Raw genomic sequence first — 16807 nt, forward strand, 5'->3', positions numbered from 1 at the left:
GTAATGACTGGATCTGAATCAGTGGAATGGTATCAAATACATCAAACACCTGGTTTCCATGGTTTCCAGGTGTTTGATGCTGTTCCATTCGCTCCGTTCCAGACATTATTATGAGCCGTCCTCCCTCTCAGCAGCCTCCACTAGATCAAATATCACACCATTCTGTCTGTCTGCTGCAGAGAGCAAACCGTCCTCCTCTCAGCAGCCTCCACTAGATCAAATATCACACCATTCTGTCTGTCTGCTGCAGAGAGCAAACTGTCTGTCCTCCTCTCAGCAGCCTCCACTAGATCAAATATCACACCATTCTGTCTGTCTGCTGCAGAGAGCAAACCGTCCTCCTCTCAGCAGCCTCCACTAGATCAAATATCACACCATTCTGTCTGTCTGCTGCAGAGAGCAAGCCGTCCTCCTCTCTCTGCCGTTCTGTTTGTTCTCCCTGGTCGTTCTTTAGTAAGGAGGGGCGGGGTGGGGGGGCTGCAGCTAAGGGGGGGTGGGACCAGAGCACCAGTTCTAGAATCTATAGACACGCCCACTGATCTGATGGTGGCTGGTGTATGGGTACTGTAGTCGTTGGCCGATCAGTCTGATCCAGCTAGCCAATGGGAGCAGAGCTCATAGCTCCGCGACGATCCCACCCCCTGCTAACAGCCCGCCTCCCGGAGTGACTCAGTCCCAAAACAAAGAAAAGATAACTTCCTCTTCCTGTTGTTGTTTTCCTTCTCTCCGATTGGCTGTCATGTCGCTCCCGGCCCCTGATTGGCAGCTCAGTCTCACAAACTTGGACAGTCTTGTAGAAGTCTCTTTTGGCTGGTGTGTATAAAATCGTCAGCCCCTGCTGGGAACTGGGTATGACCTATATGGTTTTACGCTTGCCCCCTGTCACGATTGGCCGGGCAAATTCCACAAAGTCGTCGATGAGGACAGGCCAAGCTCCTGAGTGGGCAGAAAAGGGTCACATGATTAGCTGCATGGTAAGTGATTGGCAGAAATGTTTTAATAGGTGATTAGTAGGTAGAAGTCAAGTCCCAATCCCTAACTGATGACTCCAGGTCAGACCTTAGTCATACGCCTAGTGGTTATGTATGTGGGGGTAGAGGAATCCTGGATCTGAGGTCAGGGTGTGGATTAGTGTATGTTTTATTGGTCCTACAGAAATGTTTGTCTGCGTTTCAAATGGCACCCTAATCCGTATCTAGTTCACTATGGGCCCTGGTCAAAAGTAGAGCACAGGAAAAGGTGCCATTTGGGACCCATCCTTAATAGGTGGTTATATCTCACCTTCCTCGTCGTAGTTGGACATGTCGTCTGCGATCATGTTGCCAAAGTCCAGTAGCAGGTTCCACGTGTCTTTGGGGATCGACCGCTTATGATGCTCCTGCATTAATCACACAGATAGATGACATCAGAGATTATGATGCTCCTGCGTTAATCACACAGATAGATGACATCAGAGATTATGATGCTCCTGCGTTAATCACACAGATAGATGACATCAGAGATTATGATGCTCCTGCATTAATCACACAGATAGATGACATCAGAGATTATGATGCTCCTGCATTAATCACACAGATAGATGACATCAGAGATTATGATGCTCCTGCATTAATCACACAGATAGATGACATCAGAGATTATGATGCTCCTGCATTAATCACACAGATAGATGACATCAGAGATTATGATGCTCCTGCATTAATCACACAGATAGATGACATCAGAGATTATGATGCTCCTGCATTAATCACAGATAGATGACATCAGAGATTATGATGCTCCTGCATTAATCACACAGATAGATGACATCAGAGATTATGATGCTCCTGCATTAATCACACAGATAGATGACATCAGAGATTATGATGCTCCTGCATTAATCACACAGATAGATGACATCAGAGATTATGATGCTCCTGCGTTAATCACACAGATAGATGACATCAGAGATTATGATGCTCCTGCATTAATCACACAGGTAGATGACATCAGAGATTATGATGCTCCTGCATTAATCACAGATAGATGACATCAGAGATTATGATGCTCCTGCATTAATCACACAGATAGATGACATCAGAGATTAGATGACGTTAATCACACAGATAGATGACATCAGAGATTATGATGCTCCTGCGTTAATCACACAGATAGATGACATCAGAGATTATGATGCTCCTGCATTAATCACACAGATAGATGACATCAGAGATTGATGCTCCTGCATTAATCACACAGATAGATGACATCAGAGATTATGATGCTCCTGCATTAATCACACAGATAGATGACATCAGAGATTATGATGCTCCTGCGTTAATCACACAGATAGATGACATCAGAGATTATGATGCTCCTGCATTAATCACACAGATAGATGACATCAGAGATTATGATGCTCCTGCATTAATCACAGATAGATGACATCAGAGATTATGATGCTCCTGCATTAATCACACAGATAGATGACATCAGAGATTATGATGCTCCTGCATTAATCACACAGATAGATGACATCAGAGATTATGATGCTCCTGCACTAATCACACAGATAGATGACATCAGAGATTATGATGCTCCTGCATTAATCACAGATAGATGACATCAGAGATTATGATGCTCCTGCATTAATCACACAGATAGATGACATCAGAGATTATGATGCTCCTGCGTTAATCACACAGATAGATGACATCAGAGATTATGATGCTCCTGCGTTAATCACACAGATAGATGACATCAGAGATTATGATGCTCCTGCATTAATCACACAGATAGATGACATCAGAGATTATGATGCTCCTGCATTAATCACACAGATAGATGACATCAGAGATTGATGCTCCTGCATTAATCACACAGATAGATGACATCAGAGATTATGATGCTCCTGCATTAATCACACAGATAGATGACATCAGAGATTGATGCTCCTGCATTAATCACACAGATAGATGACATCAGAGATTATGATGCTCCTGCATTAATCACACAGATAGATGACATCAGAGATTATGATGCTCCTGCGTTAATCACACATGACATCACCAGAGACTATCAACACATGGAGGAAACACCCAGACTCTGTCCAGAGTAGTATATTATTTAGGGAATAGCCATTAATACAGACTGACATCCACTCACCAATAGAAACCTGTTCCAGAGGTCCAGGAACTTGAATCGACCAGTTAGAACCAGGTTCCAGTAGGCCACAGCCATCTCCAGGTCTGATACAGAGAGTAGAGGGGTTAATAACACCATCAGTAGACTAGTCATCTCCAGGTCTGATACAGAGAGTAGAGGGGTTAGTAACACCATCAGTAGACTACAGTCATCTCCAGGTCTGATATAGACAGTAGAGGGGTTAGTAACACCATCAGTAGACTACAGTCATCTCCAGGTCTGATACAGAGAGTAGAGGGGTTAGTAACACCATCAGTAGACTAGTCATCTCCAGGTCTGATATAGAGAGTAGACGGGTTAGTAACACCATCAGTAGACTAGTCATCTCCAGGTCTGATACAGAGAGTAGATGGGTTAGTAACACCATCAGTAGACTAGTCATCTCCAGGTCTGATATACGTTGGTGTTACTAACCCCTGCTGCAACCCCCGTATGGACTCGGGAGAGGAGAAGGTCGAGAGCTGTGCGTCCTCCGAAACACAACCCAACCAAGCCGCACTGCTTCTTGACACAATGCCCACTTAACCCGGAAGCCAGCCGCACCAATGTGTCGGAGGAAACACAGTACAACTGGCGACCGTGTCAGCGTGCACTGCACCCGGCCCGCCACAGGAGTCACTAGAGCACGATGGGAAATGGACATCCCGGGCCGACCAAACCCTCCCCTAACCCAGACGACGCTGGGCCTATTGTGTGCTGCCTCATGAGTCTCCCGGTCGCAGCCGGCTACGACACAGCCTGGGATCGAATCCGGGTCTGTAGTGACGCCTCAACACTGCGATGCAGTGCCTTGGAAAGCTGCGCCACTCGGGAGGGTGTTATGTTTTTCTGTTGTTTCTATGGAGTCGGAATAGTTTGATAACATAACTGCTGACCTTGGAGTTAGTGTGTGAACGAATGAGAGAGCAACAGAGATAGAGAGAGAGAGCTACAGAGAGAGTGAGAGCGACAGAGAGAGAGAGAGAGCGACAGAGAAAGAGAGAGAGAGAGCGACAGAGATAAAGAGAGAGAGCGAGCGACAGAGACAAAGAGAGAGAGCGAGCGACAGAGATAAAGAGAGAGAGCGAGCGACAGAGACAAAGAGAGAGAGCGAGCGACAGAGACAAAGAGAGAGAGCGAGCGACAGAGACAAAGAGAGAGAGAGAGCGACAGAGACAAAGAGAGAGAGAGAGCGACAGAGACAAAGAGAGAGAGAGAGCGACAGAGACAAAGAGAGAGAGAGAGCGACAGAGACAAAGAGAGAGAGCGAGCGACAGAGAAAGAGAGAGAGCGAGCGACAGAGACAAAGAGAGAGAGAGCGACAGAGATAGAGAGAGCGACAGAGAGAGAGAGCGACAGAGATAGAGAGAGCGACAGAGATAGAGAGAGCGACAGAGACAAAGAGAGAGAGAGAGAGATAGAGAGAGCGACAGAGAGAGAGAGAGCGACAGAGATAGAGAGAGAGAGACAGAGAGAGCGACAGAGAGAGAGAGCGACAGAGATAGAGAGAGCGACAGAGACAAAGAGAGAGAGATAGAGAGAGAGCGACAGAGACAAAGAGAGAGAGAGAGAGCGACAGAGACAAAGAGAGAGAGAGAGCGACAGAGAGAGAGAGCGAGAGAGACAAAGAGAGAGAGAGAGCGACAGAGACAAAGAGAGAGAGAGAGCGACAGAGATAAAGAGAGAGAGAGCGACAGAGACAAAGAGAGAGAGAGCGACAGAGATAAAGAGAGAGAGAGAGCGACACAGACAAAGAGAGAGCGACAGAGACAAAGAGAGAGCGACAGAGATAAAGAGAGAGCGACAGAGACAAAGAGAGAGCGACAGAGATAAAGAGAGAGAGCGACACAGACAAAGAGAGAGCGACAGAGATAAAGAGAGAGAGAGAGCGACAGAGACAAAGAGAGAGCGACACAGACAAAGAGAGAGCGACACAGACAAAGAGAGAGCGACAGAGATAAAGAGAGAGAGAGAGCGACAGAGATAAAGAGAGAGCGACACAGACAAAGAGAGAGCGACAGAGATAAAGAGAGAGAGAGAGAGAGCGACAGAGACAAAGAGAGAGCGACAGAGATAAAGAGAGCGACAGAGATAAAGAGAGAGAGAGCGACAGAGACAAAGAGAGAGAGAGAGAGAGCGACAGAGATAAAGAGAGAGAGAGCGACAGAGACAAAGAGAGAGCGACAGAGACAAAGAGAGAGAGAGAGCGACAGAGATAAAGAGAGAGAGAGCGACAGAGAGAGAGAGAGCGACAGAGACAAAGAGAGAGAGCGACAGAGACAAAGAGAGAGCGACAGAGACAAAGAGAGAGAGAGAGAGAGAGCGACAGAGACAGAGAGAGAGAGAGAGCGACAGAGACAAAGAGAGAGAGAGAGAGCGACAGACAAAGAGAGAGAGAGAGAGCGACAGAGACAAAGAGAGAGAGAGAGAGCGACAGAGACAAAGAGAGAGAGAGAGCAACAGAGATAAAGAGAGAGAGAGAGAGCGACAGAGATAAGAGAGCGACAGAGACAAAGAGAGAGAGAGAGCGACAGAGACAAAGAGAGAGAGAGAGAGCGACAGAGACAAAGAGAGAGAGAGAGAGCGACAGAGACAAAGAGAGAGAGAGAGAGAGAGAGAGACAAAGAGAGAGAGAGAGAGAGAGAGCGACAGAGACAAAGAGAGAGAGAGAGAGCGACAGAGACAAAGAGAGAGAGAGAGCGACAGAGACAAAGAGAGAGAGAGAGAGCGACAGAGATAAAGAGAGAGCGACAGAGACAAAGAGAGAGAGAGAGAGCGACAAAGAGAGAGAGAGAGCTACAGAGATAAAGAGAGAGAGAGAGCTACAGAGACAAAGAGAGAGCGACAGAGACAAAGAGAGAGAGAGAGCGACAGAGATAAAGAGAGAGAGAGAGAGCTACAGAGACAAAGAGAGAGAGAGAGCGACAGAGACAAAGAGAGAGCGACAGAGACAAAGAGAGAGAGAGAGCGACAGAGACAAAGAGAGAGAGAGAGCGACAGAGATAAAGAGAGAGCGACAGAGACAAAGAGAGAGAGAGAGCGACAAAGAGAGAGAGAGCTACAGAGATAATGAGAGAGAGAGAGAGCTACAGAGACAAAGAGAGAGCGACAGAGACAAAGAGAGAGAGAGAGCGACAGAGATAAAGAGAGAGAGAGAGAGAGAGAGAGAGAGAGAGAGAGATAAAGATAAAGAGAGAGAGAGCGACAGAGATAAAGAGAGAGAGAGCGACAGAGACAAAGAGAGAGAGAGAGCGACAGAGACAAAGAGAGAGAGAGAGAGCGACAGAGACAAAGAGAGATAATGAGAGAGAGAGAGCTACAGAGACAAAGAGAGAGCGACAGAGACAAAGAGAGAGAGAGAGCGACAGAGACAAAGAGAGAGCGACAGAGACAAAAAGAGAGAGAGAGAGAGAGAGAGAGAGAGAGAGAGAGAGAGAGAGAGAGAGAGAGAGAGAGATAAAAGAGAGAGAGAGCGACAGAGATAAAGAGAGAGAGAGCGACAGAGACAAAGAGAGAGAGAGAGCGACAGAGATAAAGAGAGAGAGAGAGAGAGCGACAGAGATAGAGAGAGCGATAGAGACAAAGAGAGAGAGAGAGAGCGACAGAGACAAAGAGAGAGAGAGAGCGACAGAGATAAAGAGAGAGAGAGCGACAGAGATAGAGAGAGCGACAGAGACAAAGAGAGAGAGAGAGCGACAGAGATAGAGAGAGCGACAGAGACAAAGAGAGAGAGAGAGCGACAGAGATAAAGAGAGAGCGACAGAGACAAAGAGAGAGCGACAGAGATTGAGAGAGCGACAGCGATAGAGAGAGCGACAGAGATAGAGAGAGCGACAGAGACAAAGAGAGCGACAAAGAGAGAGAGAGAGCTACAGAGATAATGAGAGAGAGAGAGAGCTACAGAGACAAAGAGAGAGCGACAGAGACAAAGAGAGAGAGAGAGCGACAGAGATAGAGAGAGAGCTACAGAGTCAAAGAGAGAGAGAGAGCGACAGAGATAAAGAGAGAGAGAGAGAGAGCGACAGAGATAAAGAGAGAGAGCTACAGAGACAAAGAGAGAGAGAGAGAGCGACAGAGACAAAGAGAGAGAGAGAGCGACAGAGACAAAAAGAGAGAGAGAGAGCGACAGAGACAAAGAGAGAGAGAGAGCGACAGAGACAAAGAGAGAGAGAGAGCGAGAGAGATAAAGAGAGAGAGAGAGAGAGAGAGAGAGAGAGAGATAAAGAGAGAGAGAGCGACAGAGAAAGAGAGAGAGCGACAGAGATAAAGAGAGAGAGAGCGACAGAGAAAGAGAGAGAGCGACAGAGACAAAGAGAGAGAGAGAGCGACAGAGACAAAGAGAGAGCGACAGAGAAAGAGATTGGGGGGGTGGCATTTAGGCATTTAGGGCCGGGACCAGTATCACCATAGTCGTTAGTATCGTCACATGAAAACAAAACACGTGGCGGATTTAACTTGTTGAGGAAAACAGCCCTGATGTTGGAATCAAACATCATTATGTTGTCATCCAGAGTCACATGTATTTATGACCCAGATATAGAACATGTATTTATGACCCAGATATAGAACATGTATTTATGACCCAGATATAGAACATGTATTTACACACAGCAGGATAAGACCAAAGAGTTGTCTGCTTCCTGTTTTCATTTTTGCCCATGGAAAATGTATAGATACTGGTATCATCACAGCCCTAGTGACATTACAGTCTCCGACAGAGTTACAGAGAAAGAGAGAGACATTACAGTGTCTGACAGAGAGTTAGAGAGAGAGAGACATTACAGTGTCTGATAGAGAGTTACAGAGAGACATTACAGTGTCTGACAGAGTTAAGAGAGAGAGAGAGACATTACAGTGTCTGACAGAGTTACAGAGAGAGAGAGAGACATTAGTGTCTGACAGAGTTACAGAGAGAGACATTACAGTGTCTGACAGAGAGTGACAGAGAGAGACATTACAGTGTCTGAGAGAGTTACAGAGAGAGACATTACAGTGTCTGACAGAGAGTTACAGAGAGAGAGAGAGACATTACAGTGTCTGACAGAGTTACAGAGAGAGAGAGAGAGACATTACAGTGTCTGACAGAGAGTTAGAGAGAGACATTACAGTGTCTGACAGAGAGTTACAGAGAGAGAGACATTACAGTGTCTGACAGAGTTACAGAGAGATAGACATTAGTGTCTGACAGAGAGTTACAGAGAGAGACATTACAGTGTCTGACAGAGAGTTACAGAGAGAGAGACATTACAGTGTCTGACAGAGAGAGAGAGAGAGACATTACAGTGTCTGACAGAGAGAGAGAGAGACATTAGTGTCTGACAGAGAGAGAGAGACATTAGTGTCTGACAGAGAGAGAGAGACATTAGTGTCTGAGAGAGAGAGAGAGAGAGAGAGAGAGAGAGAGAGAGACATTACAGTGTCTGACAGAGTTACAGAGAGAGAGAGACATTACAGTCTCGACAGAGTTGCAGAGAGAGAGAGAGACATTACAGTGTCTGACAGGGAGTTACAGAGAGAGAGAGACATTACAGTGTCTGACAGAGAGAGAGAGAGAGACATTACAGTGTCTGACAGAGAGTTACAGAGAGAGACATTACAGTGTCTGACAGAGAGTTACAGAGAGAGAGAGACATTACACAGAGAGTTACAGAGAGAGACATTACAGTGTCTGACAGAGAGTGACAGAGAGAGAGACATTACAGTGTCTGACAGAGTTACAGAGAGAGAGAGACATTACAGTGTCTGACAGAGAGTTACAGAGAGAGAGACATTACAGTGTCTGACAGAGAGTTACAGAGAGAGAGACATTAGTGTCTGACAGAGAGTTAGAGAGAGAGAGACATTACAGTGTCTGACAGAGTTACAGAGAGAGAGAGACATTACAGTGTCTGACAGAGAGTTACAGAGAGAGAGAGACATTACAGTGTCTGACAGAGAGTTACAGAGAGAGAGAGACATTACAGTGTCTGACAGAGAGTTACAGAGAGAGAGACATTACAGTGTCTGACAGAGAGTTACAGAGAGAGAGAGAGACATTACAGTCTCCGACAGAGTTACAGAGAGAGAGAGAGACATTACAGTGTCTGACAGAGAGTTACAGAGAGAGAGAGACATTACAGTGTCTGACAGAGAGTTACAGAGAGAGAGAGACATTACAGTGTCTGACAGAGAGTTACAGAGAGAGAGAGACATTACAGTGTCTGACAGAGTTACAGAGAGAGAGAGACATTACAGTGTCTGACAGAGAGAGAGAGAGAGAGTGTCTGACAGAGTTACAGAGAGAGAGAGACATTACAGTGTCTGACAGAGAGTTACAGAGAGAGAGACATTACAGTGTCTGACAGAGTTACAGAAAGAGAGACATTACAGTGTCTGACAGAGTTAGAGAGAGAGAGACATTACAGTGTCTGACAGAGAGTTACAGAGAGAGAGACATTAGTGTCTGACAGAGAGTTACAGAGAGAGAGAGACATTACAGTGTCTGAGAGAGACATTACAGTGTCTGACAGAGAGAGAGAGAGAGACATTACAGTGTCTGACAGAGAGTTACAGAGAGAGAGAGACATTACAGTGTCTGACAGAGAGTTACAGAGAGAGAGACATTACAGTGTCTGACAGAGAGTTACAGAGAGAGAGACATTACAGTGTCTGACAGAGAGTTACAGAGAGAGAGAGAGACATTACAGTCTCCGACAGAGAGTTACAGAGAGAGAGAGACATTACAGTGTCTGACAGAGAGTTACAGAGAGAGAGAGAGAGATTACAGTGTCTGACAGAGAGTTACAGAGAGAGAGAGACATTACAGTGTCTGACAGAGAGTTACAGAGAGAGACATTACAGTGTCTGACAGAGAGTTACAGAGAGAGACATTACAGTGTCTGACAGAGAGTTACAGAGAGAGAGACATTACAGTGTCTGACAGAGAGTTACAGAGAGAGAGACATTATAGTGTCTGACACAGAGTTACAGAGAGAGACATTACAGTGTCTGACACAGAGTTACAGAGAGAGACATTACAGTGTCTGACAGAGAGTTACAGACAGAGAGAGAGACATTACAGTGTCTGACAGAGAGTTAGAGAGAGAGAGAGAGACATTACAGTGTCTGACAGAGAGTTACAGAGAGAGAGAGAGACATTACAGTGTCTGACAGAGAGTTACAGAGAGAGAGAGACATTACAGTGTCTGACAGAGAGTTACAGAGAGCGAGAGAGACATTACAGTCTCCGACAGAGAGTTACAGAGAGAGAGAGAGACATTACAGTCTCCGACAGAGAGTTACAGAGAGAGAGAGACATTACAGTCTCCGACAGAGAGTTACAGAGAGAGAGAGACATTACAGTGTCTGACAGAGAGTTACAGAGAGAGAGACATTACAGTGTCTGACAGAGAGTTACAGAGAGAGAGAGAGACATTACAGTGTCTGACAGAGAGTTACAGAGAGAGAGAGAGAGATCACAGTGTCTGACAGAGAGTTACAGAGAGAGAGAGAGAGACATTACAGTGTCTGACAGAGAGTTACAGAGAGAGACATTACAGTGTCTGACAGAGAGTTAGAGAGAGAGAGATAAAGAGAGAGAGAGAGAGAGAGAGAGAGAGACAGAGACAGAGAGACAGAGACAGAGAGCGACAGAGACAAAGAGAGCGACAGAGACAAAGAGAGAGAGAGCGACAGAGACAGAGACAAAGAGACAGAGAGACAGAGAGACAGAGAGACAGAGAGAGAGAGAGAGAGAGAGAGAGAGAGAGAGAGAGAGAGAGAGAGAGAGAGAGAGACAGAGAGAGAGAGAGAGAGAGAGAGACAGAGACAGAGACAGAGACAGAGACAGTGAGCGACAGAGACAGAGACAGAGAGACAGAGACAAAGAGAGACAGAGACAAAGAGAGAGAGAGAGACAGAGACAAAGAGACAGAGACAAAGAGAGAGAGACAGAGACAGAGACAGAGACAAAGAGACAAAGAGACAAAGAGAGAGAGAGAGAGAGAGAGAGAGAGAGAGAGAGAGAGAGAGAGAGACAGAGAGAGAGAGAGAGAGAGAGAGAGAGAGAGAGAGAGAGAGAGATTACAGAGACAAAGAGAGAGAGAGAGACAGAGACAAAGAGAGAGAGAGAGACATTACAGTGTCTTGACAGAGAGTTACAGAGAGAGACATTACAGTGTCTGACAGAGAGTTAGAGAGAGAGAGAGAGAGAGAGAGAGAGAGAGAGAGAGAGAGAGAGAGACATTACAGTGTCTGACAGAGTTACAGAGAGAGAGAGACATTACAGTCTCCGACAGAGTTGCAGAGAGAGAGAGAGACATTACAGTGTCTGACAGGAGTTACAGAGAGAGAGAGACATTACAGTGTCTGACAGAGAGAGAGAGAGAGACATTACAGTGTCTGACAGAGAGTTACAGAGAGAGACATTACAGTGTCTGACAGAGAGTTACAGAGAGAGAGAGAGACATTACAGTGTCTGACAGAGAGTTACAGAGAGAGACATTACAGTGTCTGACAGAGAGTGACAGAGAGAGAGAGACATTACAGTGTCTGACAGAGTTACAGAGAGAGAGAGAGACATTACAGTGTCCTGACAGAGAGTTATAGAGAGAGACATTACAGTGTCTGAAGAGAGTTACAGAGAGAGAGAGACATTACAGTGTCTGACAGAGAGTTAGAGAGACATTACAGTGTCTGACAGAGAGTTACAGAGAGAGAGAGACATTAGTGTCTGACAGAGAGTTACAGAGAGAGAGAGACATTACAGTGTCTGACAGAGAGTTACAGAGAGAGAGACATTACAGTGTCTGACAGAGAGTTACAGAGAGAGACATTACAGTGTCTGACAGAGAGTTACAGAGAGAGAGAGACATTACAGTGTCTGACAGAGTTACAGAGAGAGAGAGACATTACAGTGTCTGACAGAGAGTTACAGAGAGAGACATTACAGTGTCTGACAGAGAGTTACAGAGAGAGAGAGAGACATTACAGTCTCTGACAGAGTTACAGAGAGAGAGACATTACAGTGTCTGACAGAGTTACAGAGAGAGAGAGACATTACAGTGTCTGACAGAGAGTTACAGAGAGAGAGAGAGACATTACAGTGTCTGACAGAGTTACAGAGAGAGAGAGACATTACAGTGTCTGACAGAGTTACAGAGAGAGAGAGACATTACAGTGTCTGACAGAGTTACAGAGAAAGAGAGACATTACAGTGTCTGACAGAGAGTTACAGAGAGAGAGACATTACAGTGTCCGACAGAGTTACAGAGAAAGAGAGACATTACAGTGTCTGACAGAGAGTTACAGAGAGAGAGACATTACAGTCTCCGACAGAGTTACAGAGAGAGAGACATTACAGTGTCTGACAGAGAGTTACAGAGAGAGAGAGAGACATTACAGTGTCTGAGAGAGTTACAGAGAGAGAGACATTACAGTGTCTGACAGAGAGTTACAGAGAGAGAGAGAGACATTACAGTGTCTGACAGAGAGTTACAGAGAGAGAGACATTACAGTGTCTGACAGAGAGTTACAGAGAGAGAGACATTACAGTGTCTGACAGAGAGTTACAGAGAGAGACATTACAGTGTCTGACAGAGAGTTACAGAGAGAGAGAGAGACATTACAGTGTCTGACAGAGAGTTACAGAGAGAGAGACATTACAGTGTCTGACAGAGAGTTACAGAGAGAGACATTACAGTGTCTGACAGAGAGTTACAGAGAGAGAGACATTACAGTGTCTGACAGAGAGTTACAGAGAGAGACATTACAGTGTCTGACAGAGAGTTACAGAGAGAGACATTACAGTGTCTGACAGAGAGTTACAGAGAGAGAGACATTACAGTGTCTGACAGAGAGTTACAGAGAGAGAGACATTACAGTGTCTGACAGAGAGTTACAGAGAGAGAGAGAGACATTACAGTGTCTGACAGAGAGTTACAGAGAGAGAGAGACATTACAGTCAGGTGAGTTTTGACAAAGGGCCCTACTGTTGTTCCAGGAACTTAGCTGGGTCACCCACTCCGGTCGTCATAACAACACAGACCAGCAGAAACAACAACCAGAACAAAGTGGTCCCATCCGGGGAATCCCATGGGTGGTGTCTCAAACGGCACACAGTTCCCTAAATAGTGCACTAGTGAGTGGGCCCATAGGGCTCTGGTCAGAAGTAGTGACTATGCAGGGAGGACTAGTGGGCCCATAGGGCTCTGGTCCTAAATAAAGTGGACTAGTGGGCCCATAGGGCTCTGGTCAGAAGTAGTGACTATACAGGGAATAGAGCTCTATTTGGAACCCACCCTGGTCTCTGTTTAGCTTGATAGGTGATCTATCCATAAACCTGTTATTACACAGTAACAGTACACTAACTGTCAGACTCCAGGCCCTCTCCTCAGCATGGCTCACAGAACAGCAGTAGTCCAACTCGAGGCAGTGTTGTGAAGGAGGAGCTCTTCACTTACCTGGAAGGACAAGTCCTTGTTTTCCATCTAAAAGCCATTGTTCCTGTTTGCTGCCGGGCTGCTACTGACTGAGACAGAACTACATGACACCGCTGATGCCAAACCACCATAGTGATCTACCAATGTTCCCCAGGAGGAATTCAACACCAGGGTTAGGAAAACTACACCAGGGTGAAAGACCTTCTCCTCAAACACAGTGCTGGACCAACCACGGTTTGACTAAACCTCTCTGTCTGGATACAATATTTACCAGAACCTCTGTTCATTTACCAGAACCTCTGTTCATTCACCAGAACCTCTGTTCATTCACCAGAACCTCTGTTCATTCACCAGAACCTCTGTTCATTCACCAGAACCTCTGCTCATTCACCAGAACCTCTGCTCATTCACCAGAACCTCTGCTCATTCACCAGAACCTCTGTTCATTCACCAGAACCTCTGTTCATTCACCAGAACCTCTGTTCATTCACCAGAACCTCTGTTCATTCACCAGAACCTCTGCTCATTCACCAGAACCTCTGCTCATTCACCAGAACCTCTGCTCATTCACCAGAACCTCTGCTCATTCACCAGAACCTCTGCGCATTCACCAGAACCTCTGCGCATTCACCAGAACCTCTTCATTTACCAGAACCTCTGTTCATTCACCAGAACCTCTGTGCAGAGCTTTTCTCCAGAACGATATGTAAAATACGTACCTAGTCCCTTCTGTCCAGGGTTCTTGGCGAAGTTGAAGGTGAACTGATAGAAGTCTTTAAACTTGGCCGTGTCTTTGACTTCCTGTTCTAGTCTGGGGAGCAGAGCCTTCAGCTTCTCTGGACTGTCACAGCTGGACTGTCACAGCACACACACACACACACACACACACACACACACACACACACACACACACACACACACACACACACACACACACACACACACACACACACACACACACACACACACACACACACACACACACACTCTTATTGGAGTCCAGCTAATACCTGCCCGACCTCCGTTTCAAAATGTTTAGTTGTCCAATAACAACATTTGCTGTCATTCAAAATGTCCATCCTACTGAGCAGCGAACACAACTGCGTGGCGCAGAGAGATGACATCACAGAAAGCTAGCTCACCCCAGCTCGGCCATGCCGTCGAGGAACTCCTTCCTGCTGAACTCACACTGTGTGGCGGCACGGAACTTCCAGGCCACCACCAGAACACTCCTACTGGCCGGGTCCAGGGTGAGGTCATCACAGAACTGCTGGATCCCATCGATACCGATCTTATTGTCATCCTGGGGGTCTGGAGAGGAACAACACTGAGACAGGACTACAACACAGAGCTGGTCCATTACACATCCTGGGGGTCTGGAGAGGAACAACACTGAGACAGGACTACAACACAGAGCTGGTCCATTACACATCCTGGGGGTCTGGAGAGGAACAACACTGAGACAGGACTACAACACAGAGCTGGTACATTACACATCCTGGGGGTCTGGAGAGGAACAACACTGAGACAGGACTACAACACAGAGCTGGTCCATTACACATCCTGGGGGTCTGGAGAGGAACAACACTGAGACAGGACTACAACACAGAGCTGGTCCATTACACATCCTGGGGTCTGGAGAGGAACAACACTGAGACAGGACTACAACACAGAGCTGGTCCATTACACATCCTGGGGGTCTGGAGAGGAACAACACTGAGACAGGACTACAACACAGAGCTGGTCCATTACACATCCTGGGGGTCTGGAGAGGAACAACACTGAGACAGGACTACAACACAGAGCTGGTCCATTACACATCCTGGGGGTCTGGAGAGGAACAACACTGAGACAGGACTACAACACAGAGCTGGTCCATTACACATCCTGGGGGTCTGGAGAGGAACAACACTGAGACAGGACTACAACACAGAGCTGGTCCATTACACATCCTGGGGGTCTGGAGAGGAACAACACTGAGACAGGACTACAACACAGAGCTGGTCCATTACACATCCTGGGGGTCTGGAGAGGAACAACACTGAGACAGGACTACAACACAGAGCTGGTCCATTACACATCCTGGGGGTCTGGAGAGGAACAACACTGAGACAGGACTACAACACAGAGCTGGTCCATTACACATCCTGGGGGTCTGGAGAGGAACAACACTGAGACAGGACTACAACACAGAGCTGGTCCATTACACATCCTGGGGGTCTGGAGAGGAACAACACTGAGACAGGACTACAACACAGAGCTGGTCCATTACACATCCTGGGGGTCTGGAGAGGAACAACACTGAGACAGGACTACAACACAGAGCTGGTACATTACACATCCTGGGGGTCTGGAGAGGAACAACACTGAGACAGGACTACAACACAGAGCTGGTCCATTACACATCCTGGGGGTCTGGAGAGGAACAACACTGAGACAGGACTACAACACAGAGCTGGTCCATTACACATCCTGGGGGTCTGGAGAGGAACAACACTGAGACAGGACTACAACACAGAGCTGGTCCATTACACATCCTGGGGGTCTGGAGAGGAACAACACTGAGACAGGACTACAACACAGAGCTGGTCCATTACACATCCTGGGGGTCTGGAGAGGAACAACACTGAGACAGGACTACAACACAGAGCTGGTCCATTACACATCCTGGGGGTCTGGAGAGGAACAACACTGAGACAGGACTACAACACAGAGCTGGTCCATTACACATCCTGGGGGTCTGGAGAGGAACAACACTGAGACAGGACTACAACACAGAGCTGGTACATTACACATCCTGGGGGTCTGGAGAGGAACAACACTGAGACAGGACTACAACACAGAGCTGGTCCATTACACATCCTGGGGGTCTGGAGAGGAACAACACTGAGACAGGACTACAACACAGAGCTGGTCCATTACACATCCTGGGGGTCTGGAGAGGAACAACACTGAGACAGGACTACAACACAGAGCTGGTCCATTACACATCCTGGGGGTCTGGAGAGGAACAACACTGAGACAGGACTACAACACAGAGCTGGTCCATTACACATCCTGGGGGTCTGGAGAGGAACAACACTGAGACAGGACTACAACACAGAGCTGGTACATTACACATCCTGGGGGTCTGGAGAGGAACAACACTGAGACAGGACTACAACACAGAGCTGGTCCATTACACATCCTGGGGGTCTGGAGAGGAACAACACTGAGACAGGACTACA

At 46.8% G+C, this 16807-nt stretch overlaps 1 pseudogene; it reads right to left on the reverse strand.

The window, feature by feature from the left end:
• Positions 1–463: 463 nt before the first annotated feature.
• Positions 464–15217, reverse strand: LOC127923242 (DCN1-like protein 2; annotated as a pseudogene).
• Between the last annotated feature and the right edge of the window lie 1590 nt (positions 15218–16807).

Source organism: Oncorhynchus keta, unplaced genomic scaffold (genome assembly GCF_023373465.1).
Source record: "Oncorhynchus keta strain PuntledgeMale-10-30-2019 unplaced genomic scaffold, Oket_V2 Un_contig_28995_pilon_pilon, whole genome shotgun sequence".
Lineage (NCBI taxonomy): Eukaryota > Metazoa > Chordata > Actinopteri > Salmoniformes > Salmonidae > Oncorhynchus > Oncorhynchus keta.